Source organism: Tinamus guttatus, unplaced genomic scaffold (genome assembly GCF_059628265.1).
Source record: "Tinamus guttatus ecotype Peru unplaced genomic scaffold, ASM5962826v1 Tinamus_guttatus_pri_ptg000415l, whole genome shotgun sequence".
In the NCBI taxonomy this organism is placed as follows: Eukaryota; Metazoa; Chordata; class Aves; order Tinamiformes; family Tinamidae; genus Tinamus; species Tinamus guttatus.
Window position 1 is genome coordinate 374,900 of NW_028288949.1, and position 10,565 is coordinate 385,464.

Here is a 10,565-nt window from a genome sequence, read left to right on the forward strand (position 1 = left end):
TGTGCGTACCCACCCCACTCCACCCCACTCCCCCTCTTCTTTGAGCTTCCTTTTGCTCATAGACTGGAAAAAGAAAATAAACTTTTTTTTTTATCAACGCTGTGTGTAAAGCAGTTACTGAATTGTCTTGATCTGAAGTGAAGAATATCCTTTGTGAACTTGCAGAAGAGGCTGCAACTGTCAAACGTGGTTTAATACTTCTGCTAAACTTACTTACTAAGTAAAACTGACTGAAACAAACTGTGGAAGGGGCTTTTGGAAAACAAACCTCCTCTCCCACTTCTTGCAAGAGAAGAAACTTTTAATAGACTATGATGTGTTAGTTGCACATATTGCTGCTTATTGTGACACTCCCCCCTATGGGAAAGTTATACCAGACTGTCAGGCTTTGGCATGTTTTATTCAACTACCTCTTGTTGACTAGCAGAGGTGGCAAGTATTTGTCTAGCGACAGGAGCCATGAGATATTTACTATTTTTACTAGGCCTATTATTTATAAGGCTAAGCAGCATTATAACGGAAGGAATCAAAAAAAAGGGTAGGGGGAGTATTGGAAAAAGGGAGGTGAAGACAGGCTAGAAGAACTGGATTCTCCTCCATAGGGAAGTGGGACTGAGTATTTTATACGTTGTCTTTTACAAAGGTTTATAAGTAAAAGTCGTGTGTGTATAAGAAATCAGTCTGGATGCTTGGTTGAACCTCTTGAAGTTGAGGACATCCTTTTGCAATTGTTTCTTTTCTCTTATTACATTTTAGTATTCACTTGCATTTTGATAGTTTCCCCCCACCCTGTTCAAGCCTTCTCTTACCCAGCCTGAACACATTCAGCTCACTAAGCCTCTCCTCCCAAGTAGGATGCTCTAATCTCATAACTGTCTTCGTGGCCCTTTGTTGAACTTGCTCCAACATAATGATTTGTGTTTTGTTTGTTTTCTGAACACATGCCAGAATCATCTAATGAGTTAGAACTGGACAGATGTAGGTAAGGCTTTGTTTTATCTGGCCAATATTTTGGGGAGAGCTTCTCACCATGACAATGGCAACAATGCTGCTCTCCAATGTGGAAGGATATCTAAGTGACAGAGGCTTCCCGATAGAAGACGGATACGATGAGCCGGACTAGGACCAAGGCGAAAAGATTGTGGGAAAGTCACCAGCTGGAAGAACAGAGAAGTAGGAGAGGAAGAATCTGTAAACAAGCTTATCAGTGAAGAATAGACGACTGTGTGCGGGCCAATCAATCATGTAAACGCATGCCCCGATATCTACAGCCAGAGGGACACCCCAACGGGAGCACCCGGCTGGGGAACGGCTCGGTGGGACCGAGGTCCGGGATGGATTGGGTAGCAATCTGTGAAGATTTGAAGATTCGTTGCAACGGTCACCTGGTGGAGGTGAGCAGCCAGGGCAGGAGATGGGGCAGTCAGTAAATAAGGAAGAAAGTGCAATTGTTAAGCTCCTCCTGCATATTCTCTCTAAGAGAGGAATTAAGTATGATGAACAGACCCTCTGCAAGCTTTTGATCTGGTGCAGAGAGAATGGGTTCAAAGCCAAGCCTCACCTAGCATTCGATGTGGAGACGTGGGAGGATGTAGGGCGGCAGCTCTGCGATCATATCGCTGACGGGGATAAGCAGTCCAGGGACCTTGCTACTACATGGAAGCTGGTCCTATCTACCGTATCCGATATGAAAGCAGAAAGGAAAGTGGCCGCTGGAGCCATGGCAGCCTTTGCGAGCACTTCAGGAACGGGACCGCCACATCACCGAAAACCGCTGGTGTTTGGAGATCCATCATCAACTCCCCCGCCCACGCCCAAGCCTGCGCCCTGGCCTGCACTGGTGTCTATGCCGTCTGTGCCCCTGCTTCCAGACTCACCCCGTCGAGCCTGAGGAACGGCCCGGCTGGGTCCAGGACTTGTTGGATCGCCTTGAAAACTGAGAGAAGGGGGCCAGGGAAGGAAAGGCGAATGAGACCAAGGAGACGGTGGTGCAGGGAAAAGCGGATTGCGATCCCCAAACTCACTGGAGGGAGATAAGACTACCACTAGCAGAGCAAGGAGCGTTGTCAGCATTTCCTGTGATAGCGGGCCCCCCGGGGCAGCCAAATCAGTGGACACCTTTATCATTTGATTTAGTGAAAGAGGCATGTAAATCGGTACAGCAGTATGGCTTACATGGTCCACAGACTGTTTGTGAATCCGATACCGAGAAAGAGATTTGATCCGTCTTTTAAAATGGGTGTTGGAGAACTGTAATGCTTTAAGTGAGGACAGAAACCATTATTAGGGCTATTCTTTCTATTTGCTATGTTTGTCTGTATTATGTGTTGTATCCTTTGTATAATGATGCTGACGAGGTATGGTTGAAACTGCTGTGAAAACGTTATCTGTTCGGGTCCTTCGCTACAATAGATTGACCTCTACAGCTCACAGGGTGGCATGTATTGGAGGTGGAAATTTGTATGATCTGTAGAGTCATAAAACTATTGTGCAAAACATAATACAGAACTTGAGAAAGAAGATGTTTGCCTGCCTGGGCTGAGCAATAAGGAGCACAGAGGCGGCTGCTTAGCCAGGTTCACAGCCGACCTCCTCCAAAAGCAGTTGCAGGCGGCTGCTCGACCAGGCTTGTAGCCAACTTAACTGCAAACATCCTCTAAACTAGTTTGAAGGTCAAACACCTGAGAGGGAGGGAGATAAGAAAGGCAGGACCCTCAGACCGATGGCTGGGGCCCCTTACTGGTATGCGCACCTGTGCATCCAGGAGGGAAGGTTATATGACTGAAGGTGGAGTTTGTCCGCCCCCCGGTCTGCCTGCTGGCATGTACTGGCCCTACGTGGCAAGATGCACCGGGCATAAAAAGACAGTGCGGAGAGAGGGGGGCGAGACTCCTAACACCGACGCCTACGTTGTCTCCGTGGGGATGCCCGCCGAGTTAGGAGTTTGTCAGCAACCCTCTAATCTGCCAACTCGAGAGAATGTTCAGTCTCAGTATCCTGCTGACAAGTATTACCTCAAGAGTAATTATTCATATTTTGCTTCTTTAATGTGCTTTCACATGAATAGAGGCTCGCCATAGCCACCTAGTTTTGTGTGATTATTGCTGAATCCCAAGCCCATTCGCAACCTAATTGGTGACGAGGATGGGATTTGGCAGTTGAGACAGTGGAACTCACTAGTGGAGTGCACAGCTTCGTGAGGTTGTGCCACTGGATAGAAACTGTGTTTGTGCTGTTTGTGTGTGTGGTCTTTAGATCATTATTGTGTAATATATATCAGCAGAGAGGGCTGAATAAGCACAACAAGAAAGTGCAGAATTTGAAAGTGGGAAAGCCAGGAATAACTCAGACTGTGGCACCCCTCCCCCGCCCGCCCACCCCCCCCCCCACCCCCCACCAGTGGAGGACTGGGAGCTGTACTCTGACTTGTATCCTTGGAAAGAGACGAGGGAAATACTTCAGCATAGGAAACAAGAATGAAGCGACGGCCAAGCTCCGGTGCGACTGACACGGAAGGACCGGCAACGGTCCTTACAAATTGTAAAAGCCTCAATTGCTACTGGAGCAGAGGCCTCCTTAATATATGGAAATCTCAGTCAATTTCTGGGGAGGAAACCAAATTGAAGCTGTGCAAACATAAATAGAAATGGAAATAGAGAACCTCTGTGACGGATATGCTCCTTCCCCAGCTCATCCTGACTTCTCACAGGTAGCCCTGTTCAGGTGCTAACTACCACATTATCTGATCCTGGTAGTTGCCTCCCTGATTTCTTCCCCCACCCAGACATCAACCATCAATAACAGTCCTGATGGCCCTATCCTGATGGGGAGATAAGGCTAACTGTGAGTACATCAGCCAACAGTCATTTCTGAATTGAAAGAATGACTATCAGTCAATCATCTTATCCCATAAATACGTGGACAGCCCAAGAGCCCATTGAGCTCTCCTTGCACGGCAGCGGGCTGCACGCTGGGATCTCCCCTTGAGCAGGGACGCCTCTCAAGGATACTCCTCGAGGTTAAGAGATCCTTCCCACTACAGATTTGTGGTAAGTGACTATAGCGCGCCTTTCTCTCTCTGAATTTGTAAACTTTACTTTGTAACTGTGCACAAATCCCTTAGTCATAAACCGTTGACCAGGTCTGGGACTAGGACTGGATTCAGCCGCACCCAGACTCCTCTCAGAAGGAGTTTGGAAAGCAAGGGGGTCCAGTCTGAACCTCGTGACCCAACGGGAGGGTGTCCTTGATAATTCTGTGTATATCTTGAACCTCCATGCAGTAACTAATAAGTGACCTTGCCATAGAATCTCGTGAAACCATTGTCATTACCAATAAAACCTATTCCTATTTTTTTTCCCGTGAGTGAAGTGCATTGTGTCACTCACCCCCCACCACCACTCGTTCCGTGACAACCTCCCAAAAGACTGGGACATCTTAATAATTGATTTAAAAGATTGTTTCTTTACCATACCATTGCATCCTGAGGATCATGAAAAATTCATGTTCTCTGTACCCTCCATTAACAAACAAGCCCCTATGCAGCGATATCATTGGATAGTACTTCCCCAGGTTATGAAAAATTCACCCATCCTGTGCCAGCTCTATGTTTCATGGCCATTAACTCCCATCCATCAGATACACCCTGAACTAATGATGTGCCATTATATGGACGATGTCTTAGTAGCCGGAAAGCATCTGGAGGCAGAAAGTCTGCTGACAGAGATGGAAAAGATCCTAGGAGCGAGAGGTCTACAGATAGCGCCAGAGAAAGTACAATGGCAGTCAGCTTGGCGGTACCTGGGCTGGGAGAAGTTTCAACAGGCTCAGCGTTCCCATCAATTTTTCCATCAGTCTGCCAAGGCGCTACGATGACAGTTTAACCTGACAGACGCTGAGGCATGAGGGATTATACAAGCTTGCTCTGATTGTCAGCAATTCACGGGTGGCCGCCCGACTGGGGTGAATCCCAGAGGTACCGGTCCGTTGAAACTGTGGCAAATGGACGTTACCCATATACCGGAGTTCGGCAGACTAAAATATGTCCATGTGTCGGTTGACTGCTTTTCTATGGCCGTCTGGGCCATGGCACAGACGGGTGAATCCAGCAAATATATCCAACGTCACATGCAGGTGGCTATGGCAGCTTTGGGGGACCCACAAAGGGTAAAAACTGATAATGGGTCTGGCTATGTTGCACGAGGGACATGAGAGTTTTTCCATCTTTGGGGCATAGAACATGTTACGGGCATTCCACACTCCCCTACTGGGCAGGCCATAGTGGAATGCATGAACCAAACACTGAAATGCCAGCTACAAAAACAAAAAGGAGGAGAATTGGGAATTATGCCTGCAGAGAGATTGGTAAAAGCATTATATGTTTTAAATTTTTTGAGACTACCCCAGGACAGCCTAGTCCCTCCGATGGTCAAACACAGGGTTGGGCTAAAGGGAGCCCTGACAGAAGTAAAGTTGGGCCCATGTAGGGTGATGCCGAGAGACTAGAACACGGGAAAATGGACAGAGCCTTTGGACTTGATAACCTGGGGAAAAGGGTATGCTTGTGTCGTTACAGATACTGGAACCAGGTGGGTACCAGCAAAGTGGGTGAGACCTTGGCTGGAAGCAGACTCGCATACATCAGACGTAGCAGGCAAGCGACCGGTACCCTAGCTGTGGAAAGTGTGAGCCTGCAGAAGGAAAACATGGGAGGAAGAGGTGTTACTGTTATTATTAGCTGTATATTGTGGCTGTTAGGAGGTAATGTTGCTTTTAACGCTATTATAGGAGCTGATGCTGCTTTTAACACTAATGGATATGTTATGCTTCTTAGGCGGATTGTTAATTATACCCAAATCAAGAGTTGTTGACTTTGTGGGACAGCAGATCAATTTGATGCACTGGTGTTAGGTATTCCTTTGAGCAACTGGCCAGACCTGAATCCATATAGCTTACTCAATACGCCAGATCAGTGTACACAGGAGAATGTCGCAATGGAAGGAATGCCTTTTACACCTCAATTGATTAGTAACACGGTGCCTTATATATATTATAACTTATCAGGTCCGAATTTAGGCACCTTTCAAAACAAAACAGGCCATTGGACGACCATAAAGTTTAAATTGAACCATAGCGGGGATATAAATTCTGCAAGTAGCTATTCTGTGGGAGTAGGAGACCAACACTGGGCTGACTATTTATGGGGAAGAGCCACCAGGAATACATATTTAATATTGATCAGTCCAGCAAAATACTCACGGATGTCCAAGACATTTGGGATCACACAAAGATTTTGCATAAAGTCACAGAGGATGAGAGTCTGTCATGGTTGGACAATTCATTAAGTGGATGGGGAATTTTGGGATGGTTTCGCTCGTTATTTAGAAGTGTTGGGATGGTGTTGTTGATTCTATGTTGCATTCTACTAGTTGTGCCTTGTTTATTGAAATGTGTATCCAATATGATTGAGAATGCTGTAAAGAAGGTTTGGCTGGTTCAAGAACAAAAAGGGGGAATTGTGGGAGGATATCAAAGTAATGGAGGCTTCCCGATAGAAGACGGATACGATGAGCTGGACTAGGACCAAGGCGAAAAGATTGTGGGAAAGTCACCAGCTGGAAGAACAGAGAAGTAGGAGAGGAAGAACCTGTAAACAAGCTTATCAGTGAAGAATAGAGGACTGTGTGCAGGCCAATCATGTAAATGCGTGCCCCGATATCTACAGACAACCTAGTATGGTAGAAGACGCGTGGACAGTAGTATGTAACCAATTACAATGTAAGCGTATGCATGGCTAGATGACTTAGCAGAAATGTAGTAGATAAAGAGAGTGCTGTAATGCAAATAAAGCAATTTCCGTTAGACTCATATTGAAGCCTTCAGGAGTCGTGTCTGGCCTCCAATAGCAATAGTTCCATATTTTAAAGAATTGAGCCCAACATCATCTGTGCACAGGCAGTTGATCTGAGTGTATGGAGGAAGTGCAATGTAGGAAATGTTAGATTCTTTCTGTCTTACCTTACAGTTGATCTGTTCAGATTGATTTTTGGGCTTTTCGTGTAAAATAGCTATTAGCAATTTATTTTTATCAGCATATTTGAGCCTTGCTCCTTAAATGAACTGCTTGGACTTGGTGTTGTTCTAAGGACATGGAAGGTACTTTCTGCTTTTGAAATAGCAAAAATGACTTGATGATGCAGTAAGATTTGTCTGATCATGGCTTTTGCATAGACTGTTGTTTTCATGGGTAACTTTCCTTTGTTAGATAGTTATAAATGTCAGCTTCTTTCATGGCATTTCTTTGCTGCATTAATTATTTCTTAAGCATCAGTAACTCTTCCATTCCATTCCATTAGCTTTATGAAATATTAAAATATCGTTCATCAAGAAGCTGAAATAAAACTGTGATCTGATGCTGCTCTCCTTCAATTTAAAGCAAAATTTTGAATAAATTGCATAATAGAGTATTTTAAATCACCTTTGGCATAGTGCCAAATAGTTGAACAGTTCAGGAGTCAGTTGTGAACTTTGCAAACAAATAACAAACAAAACTCAATGTGAATCTGAATGTTCAAATTTTCAGCTGTTCAATTAGAACATTTTGTTATGATTAGCATCAGTGCTGTATTGCGTCATGCTTCAGGGTGATAGCATACTGTTGGTGGTGGTTCAGGGTGGTGGTGTTATAGCTTTTCTTGAAGAGTTTTTCTTTAGCATACACTGAGTTTACTGTTGCCTAAAAATATATGGAGATCTTAAATTTTTTTTTCTTTATAGCCAAGAATGTAGTTTAACCTTCAGTGAAGAGGTAGTTGTATTAGTAATTGACCTCTGTTTTGGAGACAGATTGATCCACCAAGGCTTGAGTGTAAAGCAGAGTACTCTCTCATAGGTGTCTGATTATTGGAACAAAGCTGCTGTTCTGGGCAATTAACATAAAGTATGACATCTTTCAGATGGGTGTTGTGTCTTTAAAGAGTCAAAAGACCTCTATTGTTTATGTTTTCTTCCATTTATGCCATTTTATATGGTTTTTTTTATTATTTTTGAGTTGAGGCTTCCCACCCTGCTCCCCCCACTCCCCCGCCTGTTTAACTTGTTAAATTCTGGTGTGAATAAGCAGAAAGACCTTGTATCTGTTTGAGGTAAATCTTACTGAGATAAGAAAATTTTATCGTTCACTTGCCTTTCAGCTACCACATATAAAGGTGGTGGTCTTATTAAAGCCCAAATGTTAACTATTTAAATGAATGTACATGAATTAAGAGCTTATTTTTCATCACCTAAACCCCAGTAACTTAAATGTTGCTACTCGGATCCAAAGTTCTTTAAGTAAAACTTTATACTTCATTGAGATGTTTTTCATTTATTTTTCTTCCCACTAAAAAAAAAAAAAGAAATTAAATTGGAATGATTGGGAGAGGGACAAACAGAAATGAATTATTTTTCCAGTGAAAATTGTAACTTGAGTATGGGATTTTTTTAAAAAATGCTTTTAGGATATCAGACTAGTTTCACAACTGTTTTTTTTTTTTTCAAATTCTATGAAATTCTTTGTAGAATTCTTTGAATTTCCACCAAAAAAAATGTAAAGGCCTTCAAGTACCAATATTTTGAATAGTTTGTATCTAATTTTTCACAGCTATACTGGTTAGTAATGTCTCTCTTGCATGCTAGCATGTTGAAATTGATCTTGACTTTAAAACTGGCTTATGTGTTCTTGTATGTTAGCTTTGGTTGTAGTAAACATTGTGGCATTTGATAGCTTATTTGAGTTGAGGTATAGATAATCTTTATATAGTTAAATTTTGACTTCTTCCCTAACTTGATGTCATTCAGTTAAAGATATGTGGCAGGATACAAATTCCATGTGTCTATGTGTGACTTCATTTTTCTCTACTATCCTTTCTATGCAAGTAAGCCACTGACACCAAAATGTTGTTGGTGCTTTGAGTACAACTTTACCGAAGATAGGATTTTTAAATAGCAATGTTCGGGCCTAATTGTGTGTCTCTGTAAATCAATGGGAACTTTACCACAAACTTCAGTGGGATCAATGAATCCTTGGAATGGCTTTTTCTATACTCTAATATGCATTATCTATGCTTAAGATTGAAAGCTCTTCAATAATGATCTTTGTAGTGTTTCTTTAGATACTTTGTAGTGTTTCTTTAGATAATATAGCTTTAGTCATCTGTTTTGTGGGCTTTTTGTTTTTTTATAATGCACATTTTAAGAAATCTTAAACATCTCAGTTCTTTGAAGTCTGGAGGGTGTTCACATACCTTCACTTTGTTTGTTTGTTTGTTTTAACTAAAAAACAAAAACAAAAAAACAAATGCTTACTGCCCCAAGTCTAAATCTATGAGCTATTTCTGTTTGCTTTTTGTTTATATATACTCCTAGAAGACTCAGTTTTGTGTGTAGTATCTTTATCTGTTCAATCATGTTTTTATGTGATTTCTTAATTAGTATTTCGCATCTCTGTATTATGACTTAAGTCCTGTTTCTGTGGTGTGGCGTGTGTGGTTTGTTTTTAATGAAGGAATGTATTAGAGGTTAAGCACAGTATGTTTGATTTGTGCAAGTTATATATGTGTTGTTTCTAGAAGTGAAAAAAGTCTACCTATTTGAAGCCAGAGGGCGTGGTTTTATTTTTATTTTAAGATTTACTTAGATTTAAAAACTGAAACAATGTGTGTGGCATAGATGCAGAGAAACATGTGCTAAACTGGAAGCTATATCCACTGGGGTTTCTATAAAGCTGTAGCACAAAACTCCTTTGTGGGGGGGGGGATTGTTTGGGGTTGGTTTTTCTTTTGGTTGTTGTTGGATGTTCTTTGGGTTGGTTTGGGTTTTTGGTTGTTTGTGCAGGTTGGTTGATTGGGGGATTTTTGAGGGGGAGGTGGTGGGGTTTTAGTGGTGTTTGGGGAGGGTTTTTTTGTTTGTTTTTTGGGGGTTTTCTTTTGTGGTTTTGGTGGGTTTGGATTTTTGTGTGTATTTTTTATGTTTTTTGTAATTGTTTTGGGGTTTTTTTGTATTTTTTGGTGGCGATGTTTTTAATTGGTATCTGATGCATAGATTTTATAGCATCTTCAAAATATCTTTTGGCAGGCATTTTTTTCCCCTTATATGTGATGGTAAACTACAGGCTAAAATGATATACTTTCAGGTATGTGTTTAAACTTATAATACATGAGATGTATGCTTACATTTTTGATGCTACATAAACTTTAAAACATTGAAAAATTTTAAGAATAGCTGAAGTTGGTAAGCAGGTAAAAGCCTGGTTGCTCTGAGAAACCTCTACAGGTTAAGCTATATTCTCATAGGTTTGTTTTATTTCTATGCCCTACATAATTAGCATTGTTGGCAGACCTCTTTAGTAATTATATATATATATTTCACTTTGACCAGAACAAATTCAGTAAAACTAGAATGTCTATCTAGTCTTAATGTGGCAAGGGTAATGGTTATGAATATTTTCCTGCTTTAGAAAAGACATTTGGGGCAGGAGTCATTTTGCTTATTTTTAGATTTATTCCATGAAGATATGTATATTGGAA